Here is a 12956-nt window from a genome sequence, read left to right as displayed (position 1 = left end):
TATTAAATAACCGTACTTTGACTTTTATTCTGACTTATTAGTGTTGTATCACCATCTTATATGAGAAATATCAGAAATCACTTTTAATAAGCACAAACTACTATTAAAAACATCCGTTATGATTCATGACATGATAATGAGGATTTGATGAACTTTTAATTAGATTCTTATACAGTTATACTATTTGGTGGGTTAATAAGGTAATGCGGCAAACTAATAAGTAAATGAGCAAGTTATCGAGTAATTTGAATGGTAATTAAACGATTTAATAAGTCAATTAAGAAACCAAGTTAGGAAAGATAATAAATAAGGTCATGGTATAGACTCATTTATAGAGTTCAGGGGTACACCATAGAGTTTTAAAAATGTAGGGGTACAACATAGAAAACCGAAAAACTCGAGGGTACACCGTAGAATATCCCAAGAAAAAAATATCACCTGATTAAGTTAACATCTTGTCTAATTGAAGACAAGACACTATCCATCACAAGTTAAAAGCAGATACTGCCTCTCACATCATAAGTGGGAGGGTAAGTGGGGTGCTCCATTTAATTCTCACTTGATTTGCCACTTGCATATTATGAGAGGGGCATTATTCATCTTCAGCTTGTGACGGGTAGTGTCCGTCTTCAATGAGAATTTGTGTTAAGTTAAATTGTACAATATCACACTTGTCGCATAAAAATTTACAAATAATAACACTATTATTACAGAAATACCCTTGTTTTCCGGTCACATTTGATTCTCACCTTCATAGTTATTTCTTTAGGTTGGAATCAAGTAGAAACTTTGCAGTTATCATGCCTTCACATGGATCAATTGAAGTAAAGAGTTAAGTTATGTTAATGGTAATCACTCCAATACTCTTGACAACCTTGACTTCCAGATTTGCCTTTCTTTACAACTTGATAAATTTACCGAGGCTGCAAAATTAACACAAGAAAAATAAAATAAAAAAGATTACACTTAGGTGACTATATGGCAAATCTAATAAAAAACTGTTTACTTTAGGATAAATAACAATGTCCAAGGAAATTGATTATTCTATTAGTAAAACACCAAAGTGACTAAGCGGAAATATTACGGAGGACAGTTTTAGAGTAAGAGACTATAATAGTATAGGCAGTGGTAATGTAGTGTAACTAACTCTTAATTCCAAGTCCTATATATCTTACATCATGTAAATACATATAAAATCATGTGTGTTTTTTTTTTTTTTTTTTTTTTAAATAGAGCTAGTTGCTCAAACCTCAAATAATGGAACATGTATTAACTTTTGCCAACGACTACTCTTAGATTGGAATACAAAAAATGGAAAAAAATCTACTCTCCCCATCAAACTATTTCAAATCTAGTGTAATCTCAGTAGCAGCCATGAGAATGTAAAAACTGAGATGAAATACTTAGCTTCTGTGTGATAGACAAAAAAAAATGGAACTACAATAATAAAAATGTACATCAAAATGTGTAAGGTACAAAAGAAAAGCATGTGTAAGTTCATGGAGGATAACCATGTGTAAGAATTGAACATTAATTCAAAGATGACCCATACCAATATAATACATAAATTTATACACAGAAAGACGACATTAATTCAAAGTTATAGTGCAATATGATATTCATATTAAGCATAAAAAGTCGCCACATATGAAAATCGTGATAAGGACTTCGACCAAAGATGAAACTAATTGAATAGGCATGGAGGCTAGAGTCGATTACCTACAAAGGGGAGTTCTTAAATGTTAATTCCATAGGCAGAGAGGAGAGTGAGAAAGATGGGCTACGCCGCCACACAAGCTGCGATGAAGAAGTCATAAAATTTATTAGACTAACTCAAGCCATATAATCACATATACTCCGTAGGAAAAAACGATTAATGGCAGTCATCGTTCACTATCCTTCTTATATTTCACAACAATCAGGCAAATTATGAGCAAATTAACAATTAGTAGCAGAATATATATAAACTATTATCTACTCCGCATAAGAGATTAGCAATACTAATCATCTTTTTAATTGCAGCATGGTAAACTCGTTGCTAAAATACAATGGATCCAGATGATGGGGAGATAGAATATGAAGAGGAGTAGAAACAACTGAATGGTGTGTAAGGGAGAAGAGGGATCGGTAATAGCAGGATAATGATAAGGAAAAAACTTAAGCGTCGTATCTCAATTAGGGCTAGGAGGAATGTTCAGTAAAGAAAATACGGAGCATGTTTTTAGGGTTGTGTGTAGAAGGAAGCGAGTTCATGAGCGATGACGGCATATTAGTCGGTTGGTAAAAAAAATTTTAGGGTTGTGTGGAATGAGCCGGAAAAAATTTAATGAGGAGTTGACACGTGTCCAGTATGACGTGTAATGGTTATTCTTTTATAGTTTAGATATAGATAGATACTCTATCCAATATCACATAACGATCTTCTGCAATTAAGGTATTCTCCTCAATCACATTGAGATGACATGACCATCATGTTTACCTTATGCCATCGGCTTTGGTTAGAGGATTAGCAATAGTTGCATCCCTCTAATTTCCATTGCTATTTTCCTTTGTTCTATGTAATCTTTTTATCACATAGGACCTTTCTGAGTACATGTCTAAACAAGTTTTAGACTCTGGTTCTAAAGCCAGTCAAACACTCCCACTGTTTTCACAGTCTCTCGAGAGACGATATTCGGCTAACAGAACTACTCTAGTTCCAATAAACTCCGGATATCTACTGTCTCTTTTACAACACCGGATGTTGTAATGTACTTAGCTTTCGTTCATGATTTATACGTATAACTCTTATACAAATCCTTCATATGACATCTTTTATGTATAACTTCTTATACATACAGGTATAACTTCTTATACATATTTTTCTTTATGCACATAACTCTTTTATATGCTAATCATTCCTTAACAAGGCCCATAACATCTTATAAGCATAGGAATGTTTCAGTGTAATCCTTTTACACGAAATTCATAAATTCCTCCAAACTACAAGAGTAAATTCTCAGTGCTTCTGAAGTACTCGAGGATGCTCTTGATAAGCATCTAGTGACACTCACTAGGAAACGATTTGGTAATAACTTCTCATATTCTCAATATGATAAGTCCCGATGAGAGCGGCTTTTAGTATATTAAATAAATGCTGCAGCGAAAGCAAAAGAGATCATATTAGTGTTCAACAACTTGAACGAGTCAAGAATCTTATCACATAAGTCTCTTGACTAAAATGCTAATATCCTTGGAGATCTATCTCATTAGATCCGGATATGTAAGATGCGCCATGCTACTCTCAAGTATTCACCCGAGAATATTTCTAGTCACTAATATGTCAAACATATATTTAGACTAAGAAACTCACCTTAGCTCCCACTAAACTCCATGTATCATCACGGTACCTCGACAACTCGAGTAATACCATTCTGATTAATGACATGATTGAACCCAAGGTTCCAATTCACTGATGTATATAAGATCACAAAAGGGATCTTTCAAGCATGTTAGGCTTCTTAGCATTGACAAGATCGACAAAACTTCTCCCTTCATGAGTTTCATCCAAGGAGAATGTTTTATTATCCTTTTTCCGAATCTCATTCTTATGAGAGGCTATATTGCTAAGAACATACGAATTGATAAATGCATTTTGGGTTGTTCCAAACTCTCTGTAACCAACTCAAAATTGAAACATCTTATGTAACCTTTATGACAAGATCAAGGTATCCTAATTTGGTGCAACGTTTCCGCCCCAAATCAAGTCTCGAAAACATCTCATGTTTCCTTCCTTATCACATCTTGTGCAAGAAGACCAATTCGAATTGCATGGTGACACGCCATCACATAAAGTTCATACTATTGAAAAGCCTTTGATGAGGGTTGAAGATTCGTCACTTTTGAAAAGTAACGCAATATTATTGCAAAATTATCTCCTTATAACAACTGAGCCTCAATAAAGAACGTCTTCTTGCATTGTACTCAGTTTGTGGGTCTTGGACTTCCGTAAGTTCAAAATTTCTTCCACTCTGTCTTTCAGAAAATGAAAATCTTTCTAGAAAGACAGCAGTACGAGCCACAAACTCTTTGTTCTCATTTTGAAGGAGTAAAAACCAAGTGGTTCAATTTTGGATAACCCTCACAAATACACAAATTGGTTCTGAACATAAACCTTTATGTTCCCAAATGTATAAAAAAGACAAGTTAGGGACCCTCCCTATCCATATCTCATATGAAGTCAGTTAGGCTATTATAGTCGAGTTTTAAATTTTAGTGAGAAAATAGCTTACAAAATTGCGAAAAACCTCAAACTATATTTCATAAAGTTCGGTTTATCTTCTTGACTACACAATACTCTATAGTGTCCCTAGGAGAAGGTATATGTGAACTGGTTCACAATCTTGTTAGTGATCATCAAGGTCATTACTTGATATTACCCATTTGACCTTCAAAGTCATTACTTTGAAATTTCCGATCAACATTTTGATCTTTTCGTGCTTTTGGTTTACTACTTCATTTTGAAAATATTCCACGTTTAAAAAAAAACACTTTTATGTCGTATTAATTAGATACGAATATTTCATATCTACTTAACATTACGGTAAAAGTAACGAAGTATATATAACCTACTATTGGCCTTACACATCCGTTTGTATATGGTCAATCACCTCACTATTTATGTTTCTTTTCTGCAAAAGAAAACATAATTTATGCACACACACCATAAGATTCTCAATCCAATGGTTGTTCGATGTGCTTATCGTTTACTCGTTTAAACGAATTTACTTGAGGTTTGATCAATCGGGTTCACCGGATAAGAGACTTTAAAATCTACAAGATAGTATAATATTTAGTTTTCGTGAAGAATGTAAAATACCTCTAGCTTGAGTGGTATAAACCAACAACCAAGTTATCATAGGAGTAGGTGCAACCTTTTGTTTTAAATCACATGAGTGATGCCTTTTATGTATAAACATAGATGATTACATTCTTTTAAAACCAAATTTAGGTACATTTGTCCCTATCGAAATCATTGCTACTCTAGCATCATTTCGATACAAAAATGTCTTATGCTAGATGTCTTACGTTTTATCAATTCATGTAAACTTTCATTACAAATAAATGACCTATACTTGGTATCTCATACCAAGATAGTGGAACTAGCCTATCCTTTGAGTAGATGTCTCTTTCAACTTTGTCCTATCCCATACATCTAGGGTTGCTTCTTCTTAACTCCCACTCCCACTCACTTTCACATTCCTCTTTGCTTCAACAAGCAAAAATGAATCTCATGAAGACCTCTCTTCATGTCATTCGTGATATTTTATACACTTAGTAAGAGTAAATTACTATAAGGTGAGTGCAACATGTGGCAAAATCTCAACTTCTTACGAAATTGGACTACCTTACCGTTCAATTGTCATCATATGCCTAAACTCTTTAGCGCATAAACAATCGATTTGGCCTTTCTCGAAATTAGCCATTTGACGGTATCATATTGGAGTATTCTATGTGTTTTTGAAAGCTCTTTTCGCAAACTTTTGAATAACTCTTAAGTAATTAAAACTAATATGTCATCATCATGACGGAGGTGTCACTTTCGAAATCAAGACACTCTTGATAAAATGTGACTCCCATTTAAACTCAAAATAAGAGTTTGCAACATGAAACCCCTTTTTAATATGTATGGACGTTAAGTTGTGAAATAATCGCAAAAATCGTTGTAAGCTTATGTAGGTGATTTGGTAAATCATGTTACCAATCATTGTTACCGAATTCCTTCAAAGAAACCGCTTTCTATGAAAGAACGAAACGAGTATAATAATAAATAGAGGATGAAAATGAACGAGAAATAAGGAAAATCAACATTCAATGTTTTAAAACCTTGATAAACATTTTTAACAAGTCCATTTATATAATGACCTCTCACTAAATTATATAAATGATTCCAGTATCCGTTTTTAGACAAGAATAAGCATCGCTTGGGCGTAACATCCCATAATTGTGTAAATTCGGTAAGTCAATGCTTGACTAATTCTACCTTTAGAACTCTTGGTCGACGGATTTCAACAAACCCATCTACTAGCCCCGGAATACAAGACCGTCTTATACCCCGTTGAGTCCAACCAACTTTGGCGCATGATAACCATTATCACCCTACTTACCCGAGGTAAAAAGAGAACACCCCACTTGGGCGAGCGTGGCTCTAATGAACAAGGGATTCATAGGTGTTAATAATTGGTAAGGCTAATCTCAATTTTAGATTAAAAGAATGTGAGAGATCTTGTCAATTAGTTATCATTCTCCTTTAAGTGAACTAACTAGGTGAATTTTTGATAACTTTAAATCGACAATAGAAAGATAAAAGCATGAAACCAAATAAAATGCATGTGTGGCGATTTCGGCATGATGAACTAGCATAAAATAAATAAAACATGCAAAAACGGATAAATCCTAGTATGACCACCTAGGTAATCAAATTAACTAGACTATTACATATTCGGAAACCAACTCCTTTATCCCTAGCATCTTCATTGGAACATCTTCCAAGCATGCACCGTCTTGTGGGATTTGGAACCTCTTCTAAAATAGACTCCGTCTCGATGTAAATTCCGTCTTTTGGAAACACCGGTAAAAATAACTATTACAATCAAATTACATAGCTACTCCTATTATACATTAATTAATTAAATAAATAAAAACTATTAATTAATTACAAACCGACGTTACGAGATCGTATTTAGATTACAAACAAACCGTTATTCCCTTACATTTCGGGTAATAACGATTAAAATAAACTAGGCCATACTAGGTACAAAAATTGCATAAATAATTAAATAAATGACGTTCATTCATTCAACAATAAAAATAAATAAAATGCGGTAACTTTCATGCCTAAATCGCCCCTTTAGCATCATCTTTTAAAAATAGCTCGGTTTTGCGGAATTTATCGATTTTTACCCATTAAAAATCAATAATCAAGACTTAAATCTCATTTAAGCTCAAACTAATTATCTAAACTGATTTAGAACTCAAAATTAGTCCACACTAATTTCTGAATAAGAATTAGTTTGAATTGATATTATCCATGTGCTATTTAAATCGGTTTTTATCACGACCTTGATAAACAATTCAAAAATAGTTACAAAATTTTCACACAAAAATTTTGTATATTCTGGGACTCTCCTAGGGACCTAAAAAGGTCAAAAATGAAGTCCAAAAATTTTGAATTAAATTTATGAACAAAAACATCCATATTTATCGGTTTTTATGGAATAAAATCCAATAAACATCAAAAAGTGTGAAAACTTTTTCTAAATTTCACTTTTATCATATAAAACATATTTTGGAATATGCCAAAAAATTTCATACCCAGAAAATTCCGTTTATTATTTTTGAATAAAATAATCGATTTTTAACCAATAAAAATCATTAAACATGCAAATCTTCATAACTTTTTACGAAATTTTACAGAACATTTGTAAAAATTGCATGTGATAACATATAAAAAAATTCAAGGTCAGAATCTAAGTTTAACTATTTTAGTTAACCTCTTAACCAAAATACGATATTTCCGACTCGGTTTTCCATAAAAATGATTAAAAATAGCAAAATAATTCCGAAACTCACCAAATTTGACCACAAAACATTTGAGATCAGATGGTATGCATGCAAAAATTTTCGTGCAAAAATCTTCATTTTAGCACCATTTATGAAATTAAAAGTATCTCATAATTAAATTAAAATGCTTAAAATTAACATGCATAATACAAGCCAAAGCTGTGATACCACTTGAAAGACCATAACCCCAAATTAGACCTCTCTAATTAGGTTATCAAGATTCTTTATTTTAGAAATCTTTGGATCTATGTAATATGCATGTAATATATAAGCCATAAAAATATAAAAGAAGAGGGAAAAAAAACAATTTTTCCTTACATTGAATGGTAGTATTTGGGCACAATCAAGATCTCCTATCTTGATTGTTCTTGAGCTATTAAGAATGGCATGATCATCCAAGATCCAATATTCAAATTAGAAGAACTCCTTTGAGTTGCACCCATGGACAAACCACCAACTCATATGGTTAATTTTAACTAGAAATTAACCATATAACCCTTGAATATTATTTTCAATATTACTAACTCACTTAGTAACTTTTGTCTTTAGATTACTAACATTTTAGTAGTCTTATCTTTAGATTTAGAGAGATAAGTTTGTGTTTTTCTTTCACATGCAAAAGTGAGAAGAAGAAGAAGAAAAGAAAATTGAACAACAAAACCAATGTTGTTGTTGTTATGGCCGGATGCCCTATAGGGCTTGGGGGAGTGTTTTCTTTTTGCTTTTTTGTCCACCCAATAGCTCTCAATTGGGAAGTAAAATGTATAAGGAAATGATTATGTCTGAAGCAACACACAATCCTATTTACACGATTTCCATGACCCATTTACGGGTCCATATTGGTTTTTCTATTTGTCGCACAGATACGCGTAAATTTATTTAAACATCGTCTCATGTTTAAATACTTCCCGATTAATTTGGTTCAATAACACTCCATAAATATACGTATACAACTACACATATATTTTACGTACCAATACCAATCACATTAGTCAATTAGTACAAATTTAACAATTAATCGTTTCATCATTAATTCCCATCTCAAATAATTTATTATTCAATTATCGCAAAAATAATTAATAATTTCCGCGCCTCGAGTTTACAACTCGATATCTCTCTAAATCAATTTAATCGACTAACTTTTTAGTCAATTTATCAAGGGACTAATTAAACTGTATACAATACAATTAATTAGCTTTCTTGTTGGGGCTCGTTCCTTTAGGTGTGACTGAAAGGGATTAGCTGAACACCGCCGTCTCTCGACAGTAACGTCAAACCCTAGTTGGCCAACCGTTACCGATATACATTGATCAGCTGACTAGTATTGCCAATGAATATCCCATGCATATTCCTTAATGAGACTTAATAATATTATCACGCACTATTGTGGAGGACAAAAACTCCAACATTGAGTTCATCCACGCTAACACGGCTCGATCGACTAAGTTGGCTGCTGAAAACTAGACGATCGAATGCTTTTTATGCTGAAGATTCTCATTCGAGTAACTACTGTACTCGATCAAGAAAGGTGTTTTCTAGGTTCCTCGATTGAGTACTTAGTGTCCTCGATCTAGTTGTTTGATCTTGATTTTCCTCGATCGAGTGGTTTCATTCTACTCGATCGAGTAGTTTCTGCCGTGAGGATATTTTTACGCAAGGATATTTTATTTTCTATCTTAGAATAAATACACTACGCCAAATCTGGCAATCAATAAGAAGCGTATCACAACGGTTTAACGCATTTAATAACGACACTTAGATTACCGTTTTCCAAATATTTGCGGAAACCTAGACCGCGATAATGCGAATAACGGTTTCCCACGAAAACCGTTGTTATTATAATGTGACAACGGCTACTTAACAAACCGTTATAAAAAACGTTAACGGTTTTCAAAAGCTCGTTATAAAATCTCTCTTATCAACGGTTGTTAGACAACCGTTACCAGTTTAAGAAAACGGCATTTCAAAAATCGTTACTAAATTAGCACCAGCAACGGTTAATGGTACCTGTTGTTATGTTATAGATACGGGTTTCTTGTAACTGTTATCATTTTCAATTATGAAAGAACGGTTTTTGAATTCAACCGTTGACACGATTTGAATAGATTTATCAGTTTGACCACTACATGCAAAACTTTATCAGAACTTTAATTAATATTCAATTTGACCAATAATATTCAATTTGGCCAAAATAATTCTATAACTATGTCTTCAAATTGTTTTAGATCAAAATCTAAATTATCAAATATTTACTCTTTAATTTCACTCTAAATTTTTGTCTAAAAAAATATGGCTGGTGTATCGTAGCTACAATCACGTACTTGTTACGCACAGCCTTTTACTTGCATTATCCATAATCTCCCCGTTCGTTATGATGTGAATGGAAAGGGTTTAAATCGTAATTTTGGGTGGTTGACGCAAATGTTTCATGACTCTGGTTTCACTGCGGTTTAAAAAGTGTACCCTGTGTCTACAAACAAGAAAGGTTTTGTAGGCTTCGCTTCTATCGAGTTTGACGAAGACAACTGCCATGATAGTTTTCGTCAGGCAAGAAAATTAGGGGCTAGATTGGCGGGGAAAGATGCGAGGAAAGAGGACTTCTATTCGGATACTAGACAAAAGGGCCCTTATCTATGGTTTGCGACCCATGTTGATCATCATCTGCTGACACATTATAGGAGGCATCACATTCCTGCCACCGTGCCTATGTCATGGGAGAAAGAGGCCATTCCACCTGCGCTGCCCGCCAATGATGAAGAGTCGATCTACGACTTGATCTATGCCGAAATTGGGTGTAGATACCCGTATCCGTCGATATTGGAATTTATAGAGAACCCGACAAACACCCGATGATGATAGGACACATGTATTCTTTAGTTGTCATTTGTCATTATTTGGGTTCGTTTTACGATGTAGAACGAGCGTTGTCGACGGAGTATTTTATTAATTTAAATGATATTTAAATTAAATGTTTTTTTAAGTGAATTCATTTTATTTTACTTTATTTTGAATTTATTTTCTCAAGTTTTTTTAATGAAAATAAAATAAGTAATTGATTTGAAAAATCATTTTATGAGTATATTTGATTTGAAAAGTCATTTATTTTAATGTGTTAATTGATTTGAAAAATCGATTTAAAAATCGAAAAAAACTCGTATTAAACACGTGTTTTGGAGCTCGATTATAGCTCGGTTTTTAAGCCCGTTTTCTTTACGAGTTGGCACGAATCTCGAGTACACTAACCAACCTAAGCCTCTACCCATCCAACCCCAGTTCGAACCCCATAAGCACGGCCCAAATCCCATCCCAAACACCCCCCAACAGCCCGCATACACAAAGCAGCCCCCCCTGTTTTGCAGCTCAAACCCGAGTCCAAAACCCGCTCCAAATACTACCAAAACCCGTGCCCATTAACCCTAACCCATACCCTAGTATCCTACCCATATTACCTTACCTTAACCACCAAGAAAACCCGTCACAAAGCCTCTCAAACCCTCACAAAAGCTGCTGGACAGCAGCTATGCGCGAACAGGCCCGTCTGCCTCTCCCCCCTTTTACCCTACTTTAACTCCTTATAAATACGACCCCTTCACCATACATTCATTCCTCTAAGTTCTCCATACATACAACCGTCATTCACAAGCTTTAAACTCCAGAAACAAACCCTAATTGCCTCCCAAAAACCCTAAACAAAACCGATATACAAACTGAGAATCAGTTTGTGTGTCTTCTGAAAAACCGTTCGTTCTCCCTTCAAACCTCCATAAAAATTCGAGTTTCTTGTTCCTAATTAACCATACAACATCCATCTACACATTAGACAAAGATTTACGAGCCAAATTGCCCTTGAGAGTACACGAATTCCCTCGAAAAACAGAGTGTTATACACTCTGTTTTCGCGGTTTGTTCCTGTCTGTCCAGTTCTGTTTGTGCTTGTTTTTCGTGCCCAATAACTCAAAACGAGCAGGGATTGTTTTAAGATCTCTGTTCTCCTCTCTTTCTAGTTTTCAGAACATCTTTTAAATCGAATTTTCACCGTGAAACGAGAGAGAAATCCCTGTTTGAAAGTTGCTGTCCAGATTTGCAAAAAACGTGTTGTTTGCTTTGTTTCTTCGTCGACGACGGCCTCTCGAGATAAAATCTACTATCGATTACGACCCAAGACGGTGTCAACGATACATGTAGGTTGAGGGTGCATCAAATCCTCCTCTTTCTCCCTTTTATTTCGTTTTTTTATGTTTGTTTTTTTATAGTTCGTTTTTGTTTGTTAGTTCGTTTTTGTTTATCGTTTGTTTAATTAACTATGAAACTAGTTTAGTCCGAGTATGAGTTAAAGTACCACCATGAACACCCGCGTTGACTTGAGATGGGAAAGAAACCGCTACATCAGTCGGTCGTACACCCCCGTCTCATTTACATATCCTCGTGTTCAAGGTAGGGCATTAATAAAACGATTTCTGACTTCGTTCTTCGCTTTTGACCCCTCCTTTGTTTCGTATGATTCGACCCACCTTAGGACCCGTCACATGTTCGTATGACCTCTGATTGTTAGCATATAATTCGTTTAGATGACATTAAATCAATTCAATAACCTAATTAGACACTTTAGGGTACATCGACATAGCTTTAAAAATCAACTGACGATTCCGTAACTTAATTGAATGCATCTCTCTCTTCCACCTAATTTCTCGTTAGTATAAGAATGCGTGATTAGCACCTTCTTATTAACAATCGATGAGTTAATTTAATTAGTAAACATGACTAATTTGACCCCTTTAGGCCGTGTAGAACGCGTGTTTGCAAGGTACCTTTCCAAATCGATCAACGTCGTTTCTAACTTGTTTTCTAGCCCGCTTTCGAACTTGTTTCGCAATCAATTTATCTAACTAATGAACCTGACCTAGGACCTAGGGTTGGACGTGGCTTTAGGCCGTGAGGCTTGGCCGTGTCCTTTGGTCTTTCTTGTTTCGTTTGTTTTACGTCGTTCGTTCTTTATTTGTTTTGTCGCTTGTAATTTATCGTTTGTTATCGAGTTGTAATTTTCAAGTTAGCTTTCTTTTATCGAGTCAAATGATTTCTAAAAACCTTAGTCTTGTTTGGTTAGATGGTTGTGCCCCAATGCATGTGAGAGCGTAGTAAATCGCATGTTGTTTAAAGCGACATGGCCCGATTTATGCTAATGCATGCTTTGGTGCGTGGCCTTATGTCTAATTCGATGAGATTAAGTGAAAGCACACATTACGAGGAGTGACTCAAGGCCGTGAGTCATGTAAGCCGTGGGCCACCCCTTTGTGCACGGTTTCCTAGGCCGAATGGCCGTGTATTGCGTCGTGTGTATAGCAATTGTATTTAGA

The 12956-nt window shown here is 34.7% G+C and overlaps 1 long non-coding RNA gene across 1 annotated transcript; it reads right to left on the bottom strand.

Annotated features, from left to right (window-relative positions):
- Positions 1-264: 264 nt before the first annotated feature.
- On the bottom strand, positions 265-2385 carry LOC141611822 (uncharacterized). The gene is made up of 2 exons (XR_012528802.1): positions 1720-2385; positions 265-923 (listed from the first exon to the last, which is right to left on the bottom strand). It is a non-coding gene; the product is annotated as an uncharacterized LOC141611822 (long non-coding RNA).
- Positions 2386-12956: the final 10571 nt, after the last annotated feature.

This window comes from Silene latifolia, chromosome 11, assembly GCF_048544455.1.
Source record: "Silene latifolia isolate original U9 population chromosome 11, ASM4854445v1, whole genome shotgun sequence".
In the NCBI taxonomy this organism is placed as follows: Eukaryota; Viridiplantae; Streptophyta; class Magnoliopsida; order Caryophyllales; family Caryophyllaceae; genus Silene; species Silene latifolia.
The sequence above is the reverse complement of the archived record's forward strand: the minus strand, read 5'-3'. Positions and strand labels throughout refer to the sequence as shown.